Source organism: Hypanus sabinus, chromosome X1 (assembly GCF_030144855.1).
Source record: "Hypanus sabinus isolate sHypSab1 chromosome X1, sHypSab1.hap1, whole genome shotgun sequence".
Taxonomy (NCBI): domain Eukaryota; kingdom Metazoa; phylum Chordata; class Chondrichthyes; order Myliobatiformes; family Dasyatidae; genus Hypanus; species Hypanus sabinus.
The window spans coordinates 66,176,807-66,191,950 of NC_082738.1; the positions used below are offsets into that span (position 1 = coordinate 66,176,807).

Here is a 15,144-nt window from a genome sequence, read left to right on the forward strand (position 1 = left end):
GACTAGCTTTGATGGGCACCTTGTTCAGCATGAATGAGTTGGGTTGAATAGTCTTTTCTGTGTTCTATGATCTTTGATGGAACATGTGTGGAAATAGGACTGGGGCTTGCCTGTGAATCCTGTCTTAGCCAAACAGCCTCATTTAAAAGTCATGCTCCTCTGACCAAGAGATTGGAAAGCAGTTGGAAGATAAATTCAAGATTCAAGATTGTTTAATGTCAGTTTCAGTACAGAAATGTAAAGGAAAACAAAATAATTGTTACTCCACATCTGAAGCAGCACAAAAAAAATCAGATAAGAAACACAACAATAATAAAAAACACAATAAATATTTGTCTATAAAATGACACTAGGCACAGGAGAGCCTGTACATCAGGTGACAGACAGGAAATGATAACATAGTGGTGGTTGGGGGTGTGGGTTAGCTTGTGGAAAGAACTACAGCATGCAGCTATAACCTGCTAAAGGAGTGGCTCTGATCTTCTGATGGTTCAGGAGAAGAGGTGCTAGGTGGAGAATTTTTGTTCAAATTCAAAGTAAATTATCGAAGTACGTATATGCCACCTTATATTACCTTGAGATCCATTTTATTGCAGGCATTCACAGTAGAATAAAGAAATGCAATAGAATCAATGAAAAACTACACACAAAGACTAACAAGAAACCAATCTGCAAGAGAAGACAAGCTGTGCAAATGACAAAAAAAAAATAAAAACACACACATATTACTAAGAACATGAGTTGTACAGTCCTTGAAAGTGAGTTTGTCGGTTGTGGAATCTGTTGAGGTGAGTGGTGTTATCCATGTAAATTAATAATTATTCCTGAACCTAGTGGTGTGAGATCTAAACTTCCTGTTCTCATTCCCAATGGCAGCGGTGAGAAGAGATCATGGCCTGGATGGTGGGGGTCCTTGTTGATGGGTGCTGCTTTATCGTGGCACTGCTCCTTGTAGATGTGCTCAGTGGTAGGGAGGACTTTGCCTATGATGGGCTGGGTTGTATCCACCACTTTCTATAGGCTTTCCGTTCTTGGGCATTGGTGTTTCCATACCAGGCCATCATATGACCAGGCCGGATACTCCCCACTGCACATCTATAGAAGTTTGTCAAAGTTTTAGATGACAGGCCAAATCTGCACAGACTTCTAAATTGAATCGCTGTTGTGCCTTCTTTGCCATCCCTTGTTTTTGGGGATGAATCACCAACAAACATTGAACCACATACCTTTGATGTTAGGAAAGATTTGAAGAAGAAACCTTTAAATGCAGCAGGAATATGCCCATCAGACCCTTCAACCAGCTTTGGCATGGCATATGATTGTGAAATGACTAATTGTAACGTCCTTTCTGCATTTCTGTCGTACCTCTGCCTAAGAATATTAGTTGAGTCTATTTCCACCACTCATTGAAGAAAAGAGTTCCAAAGTCTCATGACAGGAGGCACGGCAACATAGCAGTTCATGCAATGCTCTAGTGGTCGGGGTTCAGTTCCCACCTCTGTCTGTAAGGAGTTTGTATCTTCTCCCCATGACCATGCGATTTTCTTCCGGGTGCTCCAGTTTCCTCCCACATTCCAAAGAAATACGGGTCAGGGTTAGTAAATTGTGGGCATGCTATGCAGTGCCTGAAACACGGCAACTCTTGCGGACTGCCCTCAGCACAATCCTTGAAATGTGTTGGTTACTGATGAAAACAATTCCATTTCACTGTACGTTTCGATGCACGTGACAAATAAAGCTAAGTGTTTACCTTTTGCTCTCTGAGAGCAGGCTCAGAGCAGACTTAATGGGCTGAATGACCTCATTCTGCTCCTATGTCTGATGGTCTTCCTAGACAAGGTGCTGTGGATAAATCAGCATAAGAACGTGTGAAACAGAAGCAAATGTCAACCTGACTTCCTCAAGAGTCTGCTCTGCCTTTCAATTACATCTGATCTATTTTTGGCCTCAGTTTCAATTTCCTGTCCACACCCCAGCACAACTGCCATGACCTTCACCTCAGATTATCTCAGCTTCTGTCTTTATGTAACCCATCTCTCTGTTTTCATATCACTCTCAGATGAATCAGTTGTGATTAACAAGCATTCAAGCAACCCGTCTTGTGTCACTTGTGTCAACTGGACAACCTTGCTTTGAATGGAGGCACTAGAGTGTGCAGACGCTGCACTCTGGAGCAAAAACAATGAACTTCCGGGTCAAGCTGCATCTGTAGATGGGAATGAACAGTCAACAAGGTATTGTAGAAACTTGCGTAACTCTTTACCGCACCAGCGACTTGTGTTTGACTCCTGCTGACATCTGGAAGGAGTCTGTGCATCCTCCTCAGGGGCTCTGGTTGCTTCCCCCCCCCCCCCGCCACATTCTACAGATGTATGTGTTAGGGTTAGTAAATTGGAGACATGCTATGTCGGCGCTAGAAGCATGGCGACATTTGCGGGCTTCCCCTCGCACATCCTCAGACTGTGTTGATCGTTGATGCAGACAATGCATTTCACTTATGTGCTTTGATATACAGTACTAGACACTAGACAGTAGACACTAGAATACTACAGCACAGTACAGGCCCTTCAGCCTGTACTGTTGTGCCGACCCACATATTCCTTAAAAAAAGTACTAAACCCACACTAGCCCATAACCCTCCATTTTTCTTTCATCCATGTGCCTGTCCAAGAGGGTCTTAAATACCCCTAATGTTTTAGCCTCCGCCACCATCCCTGACAAGTCATTCCAGACACCCACAACTCTCTGTGTAAAGAACTTACCCCTATTGTCTCTCCTAAACTTCCCTCCCTTAACTTTGTACATATGCCCTCTGGTGTTTGCTATTGGGGCCCTGGGAAACAGGTACTGACTATCCACCCTATCTATGCCTCTCATAATCTTGTAGACCTCTATCAAGTCCTCCCTCATTCTTCTACGCTCCAAAGAGAAAAGTCCCAGCTCTGCTAATCTTGTCTCATAAGACTTGTTTTCCAATCCAGGCAACATCCTGGTAAATCTCCTCTGCACCCTCTCCATGGCTTCCACATCCTTCCTTTAATGAGGTGACCAGAACTGAACACAATACTCTAAGTGCGGTCTCACCAGAGATTTGTAGAGTTGCAACATGACCTCTCTACTCTTGAACTCAATCCCCCTGTTAATGAAGCCTGGCATCCCATAGGCCTTCTTAACTACCCTATCAACCTGTGCAGTGACCTTGAGGGATGTATGGATTTGCACCCCAAGGTCCCTTTGTTCATCCACACTCTTAAGTAGCTGACCATTAATCCTGTACTCAGTCTTCTGGTTTGTCCTTCCAAAATGCATCACCTCACACTTGTCCGAATTGAACTCCATCTGCCATTTTTCTGCCCAACTCTGCGTCCTGTCTATATCCTCTTGTAACTTTCGACAACCTACAGCTCCATCCACAATTCCTCTAATCTTTGTGTCATCCGCAAACTTACTCACCCATCCTTCCGCCTCTTCATCCAGGTTATTTATAAAAATCACAAATAGCAGAGGCCCCAGGACAGATCCCTGTGGCACTCCACTAGTCACTGACCTCCAGGCAGAATACTTTCCTTCCAATACTACCCTCTGCTTTCTTCCTGTAAGCCTTTTTTTTTAATCCAAACAGCCAAGGTTCCACTGATCCCATGCCTCATGACTTTCTGGATGAGTCTCTCGTGGGGGACCTTGTGAAATGCCTTGCTAAAATCCATGTAGACCACATCTACCACCCTACCCTCATCAACTTCTTTTGCTACCTCATCAAAAAACTCAATTAGGCTCATGAGGCGTGACCTTCCCTTCACAAAGCCATGTTGACTATCCTTGAGTAGACTGTACTTCTCCAAATGCTCGTAGATCCTATCCTTAAGAGTCCCTTCCAATAGTTTGCAGACCACCGAAGTAAGACTCACCAGTCTATAGTTCCCAGGATTCTCCCTATTACTTTTTTAAAACAAGGGAACTACATTTGCCATTCTCCAATCCTCTGGTACCTCCCCTGCAGCCAAAGAGGATTCAAAGATCATAGCTACTGCTCCAGCGATCTCTTCTCTCACATCCCACAGCAACCTGGGGTATATCACGTCCTGCCCTGGGCACTTATCAGTCTTGATGTTTTTAAGAAGATCCAACACTTCTTCTTCCTTAATCTCCACATTGTCCAACACACAGGCCTGTTCTATTTCAACCTCACCCTAATGAAGGTCCTTTTCACTTGTGAATACTGAAGCGAAGAATTCATTTACGACCTCCCCAATCTCCTCTGCTTCCAGGCGCATGTTGCCCTCTTTATCCTTTAGCGGCCCCACCTTCATCCTTGTCATCCTTCTGTTCTTCACATACGCATAGAATGCCTTGGGGTTCTCCTTAATCCTACATGCCAAGGCCTTCTCATGCCCCTTTCGAGCTCTCCTAAGTCCTTTCTTTAGCTCCTTCCTGGCTACCCTATATTTCTCATAAGCCCCTCTTACTTCCTGCTTCTTATATCTAACATATGCTTCCTTTTTCATCTTGACAAGTTGCCCCATGTGTTTCGTCAGCCACGGTTCCCTTTTCCTACCATTTTTTCCTTGCCTCAGTGGGACAAACCTATCCTGAACCCAGCTCAAGTGGTCCCTAAACTTACTCCACATTACTTCTGTGCTTTCACCCTTGAATATCTGTTTCCAATTTACTCTCGCTAATTCCTACCTCATCCCTTCAAAGTTAGCCCTTCCCCAGTTAAGTACTTTACCATTTCGTCTGATTTTATCCCTTTCCATAGCTATGCTGAAGCTAAGGGAGTTGTGGTCACTCTCACCAAAATGCTCCCCCACCAAGAGGTCTGTCACCTGACCAGGTTCATTACCTAGAACTAAATCCAGTATAGCCTCTCTTCTCGTCGGCCGGTCCACATACTGTGTCAGGAATCCTTCTTGAATACACCTGACAAATTCAGCCCCATCCATCCCCCTTGCAGTCAGGAGGTGGCAGTCAATATGAGGGAAGTTGAAATCACTCATAACTACTACCCTGTATTTCCTGCACCACTCTAAAATCTGCCTGTTTATCTGCTCCTCGGTCCCCCGAGGGCTATTTGGGGGACTATAGACTGCTTCCAGCACAGTGATTGATCCCTTCCTATTTCTGACTTCCACCCAGACTGACTCAGTGGACACTCCTTGTGCAGCGTCCTCCCTTTCTATAGCCGTGATACTATCCCTGACCAGCAATGCCACTCCCCCCCCCCTTTTCTACCTCCCATCCTATTCCTTTTAAAACAACTAAACCCTTCCTCCAGTCAAGTTTCAGTAATGGCCACAACATCATAGTTCCATGTACTGATCCATGCTCTAAGTTCATCCCCTTTATTCCTAATACTCCTAGCGTTGGAATAGACACATTTCAACCCCTCTAACTGGCTACATTTATGTTCTGATTCCCATCCCCCATCAAACTAGTTTAAACCCTCTCCAACAGCTCTAGCAAACCTGCCTGCCAGGATATTGATCCCTTTCCAGTTCAAGTGCAGCCCATCCTTTTTTTACAGGTCAGACCTTCCCCAGAAGAGATCCCAATGATCTAGAAATCTGAACCCCTGCCCCCTGCACCAACTCTTCAGCCACACATTCATCTGCCATAACTTCCTGTTCCTACCCTCTCTATCTCGTGGCACAGGCAGCAATCCAGAGATTACCACGCTTGGGGTCCTGCTTTTTAATTTCTTTCCTAACTCCCTATATATGTTCTTCAGGACCGCATCCCTACTCCTATCTATGTCCCCACATGGACCACAACATCTGGCTGTTCACCCTCTCTCCTGAGAATACCGAGAACTCAATCTGAGATATCGCGGACCCTAGCACCAGGGAGGCAACAGACCATGTGGGATTCTCGATCTCTCTCACAGAACCTCTTATCTGTCCCCCTAACTATTGAATTCCCTATCACTACTGCTCTCCTCTTTTCCCTCCTGAGCTGAGGGTCCAGTCTTGGTGCCAGAGACGCAACCACTACAACTTGTCCCTGGTAGGTCGTCCCCACCAACAGTATCCAAAACGGTATACTTATTGTTGATGGGAACGGCCACAGGGGTGCTCTGCTCTTCTTGTCTATTCCCCTTCCCTCTCCTGACAGTCACCCAGCTACCTGCCTCCTGACTTTTAGGGGTGACTGTCTCCCTGAAACTCCAATCTACTACTGCCTCTGCCTCCTGAATGATCTGAAGTCCATCCAGCTCCAGTTCCCTGACTCGGTTTGTCAGGAGCTGCAGCTGGATGCACCTTTTGCAGGTGTAGTCATCAGGGACAATTGTGCTGACCCTGACTTCCCACATCCTACAATCGGAGCACTGGATTGCCCTATCTACTGCCTCCATTGCCAACAACTAAGTTAATTAAATTAATTAAAGAAACTTACCCGGCCTTACCGCAGTTGGAGTAAGCTCGTCCTCTGCCTCTTCTCGCCGAAGCCTCTCAAGCCAAACCCTCAATGCTCCACTCCTCGACTGGCCACTCGGCTTGAGCTACCCTTCTTCTTATTTGTTTGAGCTTTTCAATTTTTGATTGCCCAATCAGCTGCTTTCTGCTGAGTCTGAGCTATTCAAATCTTGTGACAAAAAATAAAGTTTAGCTAATCTAAGCAAATCTTTACTGGAAGAATAGAGTTCAAAGTTCAAACTAAATTTATTATCAAACTGATATTATATACAACCCTGAGATTCATTTTGTTGTAGGCATTCATAGGAGTGGAACTGGCAAGCTGTAGGGGAGAGGGTTGATTGACAGAGGGGGTCAGCTGCTGGAGGGCAACGGGGGCTGGGAGATGACTGATGGAGACTGCAGATGAATCTAATAAGATAGGAGGGTGATAACGGAGGGGTGGTGGGCAGACAAGATAGATAGGGATAGGGGAGCAAGTGGGACGTGGGCAGATGGAGTAGGTTGAAGAGGGGAAAGGAACAAAGTGGTCAGGGTATGGGATTGGGGTTGATGCGTGACTTGTTCTCTCCATACCTCCTTTCCTCTGCAGCTTCAAACACACATTGGTTTTCTCACTTTCCCAGTCTTTATTAGAGTTTCTTTCTCCACAGATGCTGCCTGATCTACTAAGTACATATTCCATCCTTCTATCACCCTGCAATTCCAAAGTACTAAGGATGCTGAATCTCTGCCTGTAGTCCCAGCCCTGCCCTCTTGCATAACTGTAGTGATTCAGTGGCAACAGACAAGATTCTGGAGGAACTCAAAGGGTCAGGCAGCATCTGTGGAGGGAAATGGATCCGATACCTTTTGGTTTGAGACCATTCAGCATTACTCCGGTTCCTCAGACTGTCACAGCCAATGTATTGCAACATACTATGTCCTTCCTCAAAGACAAAATAAAATTAATTATCAAAATATATTATGTATATTAACTTAAGATCTATTTTCTTGCAGGAAAATAAAAAAAACTATAAAATTTATGAAAAACTATACATAAGACTGACAAACAACCCATGTGCAGAAGAAGACAAATGAGCAAATACAAAAATACTGAGAACATGAGTTATAGAGACATGAAGGTGGAGACTCTGACTGAAGTAGAGCAGATCCAAAAGTATAGACAAACATTAATTCCTCCCCAAGCTTGCTTTGTAGATTCATAGAGTGAATTGGTCAGCTCATCTCATCCAAGCTGGTCACAATATCAATCTATACTGCTCCCATTTGCCTGCATTGTGTCTGTAACCCTCCATGCCTTCTCCTATCCGAGTACCTGATGTTGTTATGGCACCACTTGACCAGATTTTCAGTCTCCCTCCTATATGCCACAAATCCAAAATGATTATACAACCTACTTCCAAGGATTGTTCTATTACTCATTTTCTCAGTATGTTATTTGCACATTCTGACTTCTTTTACAGCTTGTTTGTCAGTCTTTGCGTGTATGAGGTATTTCTTATTGTTTTTCTTAGTTTTTGTAAATGTCTGCAAGGAAATGAATTCCAATGCAGTATATAGTAACATATATGTACTTTAATAATAAACTAACTTTCAAGCTTTTGATACTCCAGAAAAATCAGCCCAAGTTTGTTCAAACTCTCCGTAGAAATCCCTTCACAGGTGAGCCATGGGGAGGCCACAATGTTTATCAGGAAGTTACATTGTTAGAGCCCCATTCTGATGCACCTCTGAGCTTTTATAGTATCTCAATGGTGAATTTCAAAGTTCAAAGTAAAGTAATTTTAGAAGTACATATAAATCACCATATACTACCCTGAGATTCATTTTCTGGCAGGCATTCACAGTAGAACAAAGAAATACAACAGAATCAATGAAAAATTACACACAAAGAGTGAACATGAGGAAGTTTGCAGATGCTGGAAATTCAAGCAACACACACAAAATGCTGGTAGAACACAGCAGGCCAGGCAGCATCTATAGGGAGAAGCGCTGTCGACGTTTCGGGTCGAGACCCTTCATTAGGACTAACTGAAAGAAAAGATAGTAAGAGATTTGAAAGTATGAGGGGGAGGGGGAAATCCAAAATGATAGGAGAAGATTGGAGGGGTTGGGGTGAAGCTGAGAGCTGGAAAGGTGATTGGCAAAAGGGATACAGAGCTGGAGAAGGGAAAGGATCATGAGACAGGAGGCCTAAGGAGAAAGAAAGGGGAAGGGGAGCACCAGAAGGAGATGGAGAACAGACAAAGAGTGATTGTGAGAGGGGCAGAGAGAGAAAAAAAAGGAGGGGGAAAAATAAATAAATAAGGGACGGGGTAAGAAGGGGAGAAGGGGCATTAACGGAAGTTAGAGAAATCTAAGTTCATGCCATCAGGTTGGAGGCTACCCAGATGGAATATCAGGTGTTGCTCCTCCAACCTGAGTGTGGCTTCATCTTGACAGTAGAGGAGCCTCCTTAGTTGGAACAACAACACCTTATATTCCATCTGGGTAGCCTCCAACCTGATGGCATAAACATTGATTTCTCTATCTTCTGTTAATGCCCCTTCTCCCCTTCTTATCCCATCCCTGATTTATTTATTCCCCCTTCCCTTTTTTTCTTTCTCTGCCCATCACTCTGCCTGTTCTCCATCTCCCTCTGGTGCTCCCCTCCCCCTTTCTTTCTCCCTAGACCTCCCGTCCCATGATCCTTTCCCTTCTCCAGCTCTGCATCCCTTTTGCCAATCAACTTTCCAGCTCTCAGCTTCATCCCACCCCCTCCGGTCTTCTCCTATCATTTAGCATTTCCCCCTCCCCCTCATACTTTAAAATCTCTTACTATCTTTCCTTTCAGTTAGTCCTGACGAAGGGTCTTGGCCCGAAACGTCAACAGTGCTTCTCCCTATAGACGCTGCCTGGCCTGCTGCGTTTTTGTGTGTGTTGCACAAAGTGTGACACAATTGCAGCACAGTAGCGTAGTGGTTAGCACAATGCTTTACAGTACCAGTGACCCAGATTCAATTCCTGCTGCTGTCCTATAAGGAGTTTGTATGTTCTCCGCGTAACCACGTGGGTTTCCTCCCAAAGATGTACCGGTTAGTAGGTTAATTGGTCGTTGTAAATTGTCCCATGATTAGGCTTGGGTTAGAATCAGGGGTTGCTGGGCATTGTGGTTTGAAGTGTCGTAACAGCCTGATCCGTGCCGTATCTCAATAACTAAACAAACAACCACTGTGCAAAAGAAAGTAAACTGTGCCAGTATAAAAAATAAGTAATAAATACTATTGAGAACAAGTAGAGTCCTTGAAAGTGAGTCTGTAAGTTGTGGTGTTAGTTCAGTACTGAGGTGAGTGAAGTTGGCTAAGCTGGTTCAGGAGCTTGATGGTTGTAGGCTACTAACTGTCCCTGAACATAGTGCTGTGGACTTAAGTATCTCAGTGATGAATTTCAGGGAGTTTATGGGACAGAGGTTAAGTTTCAAACCTGTCCTCAAACTTGCTCTCAATACCAGATTATCATTTTTTTTAAATTACTAAATTACTTCAACCTGGCATGGAAAAAGAGGTGGTGGGGGCGCATAGTTCCCAGCATTGAGAGGCTACAGTTGAATCCAGGGGTCGACGGAACTGTGGGATATTTTGCTCTGTGAACTGAGTTTTTGTTGATTCAATACATACCCAGTCAAGATTAAAACCCTCCATACCTTCCAGGCCCCTGATCTGGCAGACTCAATGTCCCTAGGGAGTGAGGGAGGTGGCCTCCAGAAGTGTTGATAAAAAATAGGCTGGACCATTTTATTTCAGAACACCTACGGTGTCAGGAACGAGGGAGAGTGTAGCTCGCAAATGCCCCAAACGCGATCCAGCCAACGTCAGATTTCATTATGATCTCTCGGCGCTGATAATGAATACATGAGGACACTGTGCGTGTAAGCGTGGGCGAGAGACTATAGCGAATGATCTGGGGACGCTTGAAAAATGCAACAGAAGATCTTTTGAAACTATATTTTTTCCCAGATATAATTTTTTTTTGAAGAGGATTGTGGGTAAACAAGTGGGCGAGCCGGAAACTGTCAGTGCAGACTTGAAATGTTGCCATTTTCTTGTTAACGAGCCGGGGACTTTAAACCTGTGTCTGGTTGAGTTAGTGGGGAAGGGGCAATTTCCCCCCATCTCATCTTTTCAAATAAGTAATTTATTTATAAGCATTGGGTGGCTATTTTAAACGGCAAGTCTATTTCCGTTCCCTTTTGCTTAAACGTTCGCTTGCTAAAATGAAAATATCTTAAACGCTGATCTGCATCTCGTGTTAAATGTCCACGCTCTTCCATTTGCAGGAAGCATTTTATATAAAAATGTATTTTTAAAAAATTCACTATCTCTTTTGCTGGGGGAAACAAACCCAAAGTTTCAAGCATCTCCCTTTATTAAACAAGTGCTTTATTTTAAGTTCCGCCCTATCTTTTCCTGTTTTTTTGTTAATCTCTCCCCGGGGCTGGGGTGGATGTCTGGTTAATTTTAAAACCACTTGCGTGTTTAGCTCCGATCTCTAGCCTGAGTTGTTGGATTACGTTAACCGGATGAAAGTGGGACCCAGGTTCGGAGAAAATCTTGATAACGTTCGCTAGCGTCGAGTTTCGAAACGAAATACAGTACCATAAAACAGTCTCTCATCGATTTGAGTAACGAACTGATCGAGCAGTAGTTTTGAGTTGAGGCAAGGGATTCTGCAGATGTTTCAGAGTAAATTCAGAGTATATTTCAGTTGAAAGTTGTTTTATTTTAAATAATATTTGCTCATTCCGCAATATTGGCCAGTTCTTCGATTTTAAAAATCCATTCCTGTATTGTCTTCATTCCATCGCCTCGCCCCACCCTGTTCCGCAATCTCTTTCCGTCCTGTTGTGTTTTCACACCTCTATCCGTTTATACCCAGAGTAACATCTCAGTAGGCAGGCAGCCTCCCTGGAGAGGGAACGGCATTCACTGGTGTTGGACAAGAAACGTTCATCTCTCTCCACAGATGCCTTGACAGGCTGAGTCCAGCAATTTCTGCATTTATTTCAGATTTCCAGCATCTGCAGTTTTAATCCCCTCACATTTGGTAACCACTCTTTTAGATAAGATTGACTTTATTTGAAACAAACAGCGAAATATGTCATTTTGCATCAAATCAAATCAGCGAGGGCAGTGCTCAAGTGCCACCATGCTTCTGACACCAGTATGCTCACAATTTGCTAATCCTGACCCTAACTATAGGACTTTGGATTATGGGAGGAAATCTAAGCACCCGGAGGAAATCCATGTGGTCACGGGGAGAATTTACACTTCATTACAGACAGTGGCAGGAATCGAATGCTGACTGGTGCTGTAAAGCGACTGCACTAACCACTGAGCTACTGTGCCGCCTCCTGGACCCTACATTCCTCCTAAAACTTCTGTGTCCTTGTTGAAAATGATACATAAAAACATTGCAGCTGTTGGAAATCTTTACAACTGCATCCTTATCAGGAGACCACAGTCAGTGTAGATCGGTAATAACATCTCTTCCTCGCTGACAATCAACACAGGCGCACATCAAGTTGGGTATCTGTTCTTGAAGAATATGAATTAACCAAAAAATTATCTTTTTATCCTGTAGTTTCTTGGTCACAGTTTCATTCCAGATAAGTTGTCCAATCATAATGGTATTGGTATTGGTTAATTATTGTCATGTACCAAGATCCAGTGAAAAGCTTGTCTTGTATACTGTTCATACGGATCAAATCATTGCACAGTGCATTGAGCTAGTTTAGGGTAAAACAGTAACAATGGAGAAATAAAGTGCAAGATCGTAACAAGGTTGATTTTGCGATCAAGGTGACTGTTCAGAGTCCGTGGAGGGGAGGCTGGTTCCTGTGATGTGCTGTATCCACAACTCTCCCCGGTTTCTTGTGATCATGGGCAGAGCAGTTGCCACACCTAAATGTGATGCTTTCTATGGTGCATCAATAAAAACAGAGACATGCCAGATTTTTTTAGCCTCCTGAGGAAGTACAGGTGATGGTGAACTTTCTTGGCCATGATGTCTACGTAGTTGGACCAGGACTAGAATTGGCTCTTGGTGATGTTCACGGCTAAGAACTTGAAGCTCTCAACCTTCTCAACTTCAGCACTGTTGATGTAGACAAGAACATGTCACCAATCACTTTCCTGAAGTCAATGACCAGCCCTTTTGTTTTCGTGAGCTTTCAAGCGCTCCCCTCTAGATCATTAGTTTATACACTCTGTGGCCACTTTATTAAGTACACCTGCTCATTAATGCAAATATCTAATCAGCCAATCATGTGGCAGCAACTCAATGCAGACATGGTCAAGAGGTTCACTTGATGTTCGGACCAAACATTAGAATGGGGAGGAAATTTGATTGAAGTGACTTTGACTATGGAATGATTATTGGTGTCAGGCGGGGTGGTTTGAATATCTCAGAAACTGCTGAAATCCTGGGATTTTCACACACACCAGTCTCTAGAGTTCACAGAGAATGGACCAAAATTCCAGTGAGCTGCAGATCTGCGGACAAAAACGCCTTGTTAATGAGAGAGGTCAGAGGAGAATGGCCAGACTGGTTCAAGCTGACAGGAAGGCAACAGTAACTCAAGTAATCACACGTTACAACAGTGGTGTGCAGAAGAGCATTTCTGAACACACAGTACATCGATCCTTGAAGTGGATGGGCTACAGCAGCAGCAGACCATGAACATATGCTCTCTGAGTGTATTTGCTAACAATATAACTAAATCCAGACTGACACCAACTGTCTGAAAGGAACCCAAAAGTATTCATGCCCCAAACTGTGAATTCATGAATTAAAAACAATGCCCCCTCTCATGGGTGTAGTTTGTAAATGCATCCTTTGATGAGTTATTGGAATGAGACAGGTCAGGAAGTTCCCAGAATGATTTCAACCAAGGATGCTCTGTGCTAAGCATAGGACGTTTACAACGCAGAAGACTATTTTGACCATTGTGTCCACACAATTGGTAAAAGAACTACCACCCACTTAACAGGTCTAAAAGACTACTGGTCTTCAAGTGCAAATCCAGGCACCCTTGAAATGCAGCAAGAATTTATGCTAAAATCAAAATTAGAATTAGGTTTATTATAAGACCAAAAGACATAGGAGCATAATTAGGCCATTTGGCCCATCGAGTCTTCTCTGCCATTCCATCAAAGCTGATTTATTATCCCTCTCAACCTCCATTCTCCTGCCTTTTATCAACCTCGGCCTTAAATATACCCAATGACTAGGCCTCCACATCTGTCTGTAGAAATGAGGGGTAATAACTTCCTGAACCTGGTTATTATCATCCTTCTCAACCCTATTCTCCTGCCTTCTCCCTGTAACCTTTGACGTCCTAACTAATCAAGAACCTATCAACCTCTGCTTTAAATATACCCAATAATGGCCTCAATAGTCATCTGTAGCAATAAATTCCACAGATTCACCACCCCCTGGCTATGGAAATTCCTCCTCATCTCTGTTCTAAATGGACGTCCCTCTATTCTGAGGCTGTGCTCTCTGGTCCTAGACCCCCCCCCCCCAAGTATAGGAAATATCCTCTCCACATCAACTCTGTCTATGCCTTTCAATATTTGATATTATCACTGTCTTATATGACATGAAATTTGTTGTTTTGTGGCAGAAGTATAGTGCATAAAAATAAAATTATCATAAAATACAGTTAATAAATCATATATAAAAAGGAATATTGAGGAAATGTTGATGGCTTCATGAAACACTCAGATATCTCATGACAGAGGGGAGGAGGCTGCTCCTGAATCATTGAGTGTGGGTCTTTGTGCTTCTGTACCTCTGCCCTGAAACAGAAGTCCAGACTTCTACCCTATTTCAGGTGAAAAATAATAAACTCATTTACTCACTACATACGATGACATAGAACAAGATTTCTCAGCCTAGTATGTCTATGCTGGCTCCTACCAGTTCCATTACCCCTCCTTATTTTCACTGCAGCCAGGGAAGTTATTCTCTCACCCATTAAATCTCCTTTGTTTTTAAATCTCCATCCGCTGTATTAAGGAGTAATGTGCACTGCTAGTTAACCTATCAGCACATCTTTGGGAGGTGTGCAGAAAACTAGAGCACACAGGGGAAGCCCATATGTACACAAGGAGAATGCAAATGCTCCACAAGATAGCATCCGTGATTAGGATCAAACCAAGATCCCTGGACGTGTGCGTTACTGATACTGATCACTGTGCCACCATACCACCCTTCAAATCCTTCTAACAGTCACTTTAAATTTATGTCCTGTGATTTGCTGCAAAGTGTAAATCTTCCAACCATTGAGCACATCTACATGAAACTCTGTTGTAGGAAAGCAGCATCCATCGTCAGAGATCCCCACCAGCCAGGACATGCTTTTCTCTCACTGCTGCTGTCAGGTAGAAGGAACAAGAGCCTCAGGTTCAAGAACAGTTATTACCCCACAATCTTCAGGCTCTTGAACAAAGAGGGTACACACACTTGCCCCATCATTCTGACTCTTCCAACACCAATGACTCTTTACCTTGTTATCTCATGTTCTCATTGTTTATTGCTATTTATTTATATTTGCATTTGCACAATTTGTTGTCTTCTGCTGTTATAATTACTATTCTATAGATTTACTAAGTATGCCTGCAGGAAAATGAATCTCAAGGTTGTAAATGGTGACATATATGTACTTTGATAATAAACATTTACTTTG

General features: G+C 43.5%; 1 long non-coding RNA gene across 2 annotated transcripts; it reads right to left on the minus strand.

Annotated features, from left to right (window-relative positions):
- Positions 1-495: 495 nt before the first annotated feature.
- Positions 496-10,204, minus strand: LOC132384513 (uncharacterized). Of its 2 annotated transcripts, XR_009508919.1 has the most exons (4): positions 10,099-10,204; positions 7,263-7,342; positions 6,394-6,582; positions 496-1,842 (listed from the first exon to the last, which is right to left on the minus strand). It is a non-coding gene; the product is annotated as an uncharacterized LOC132384513 (long non-coding RNA). The 2 variants fall into 2 exon arrangements; XR_009508918.1 differs by having other exon boundaries at positions 6,394-7,342.
- Between the last annotated feature and the right edge of the window lie 4,940 nt (positions 10,205-15,144).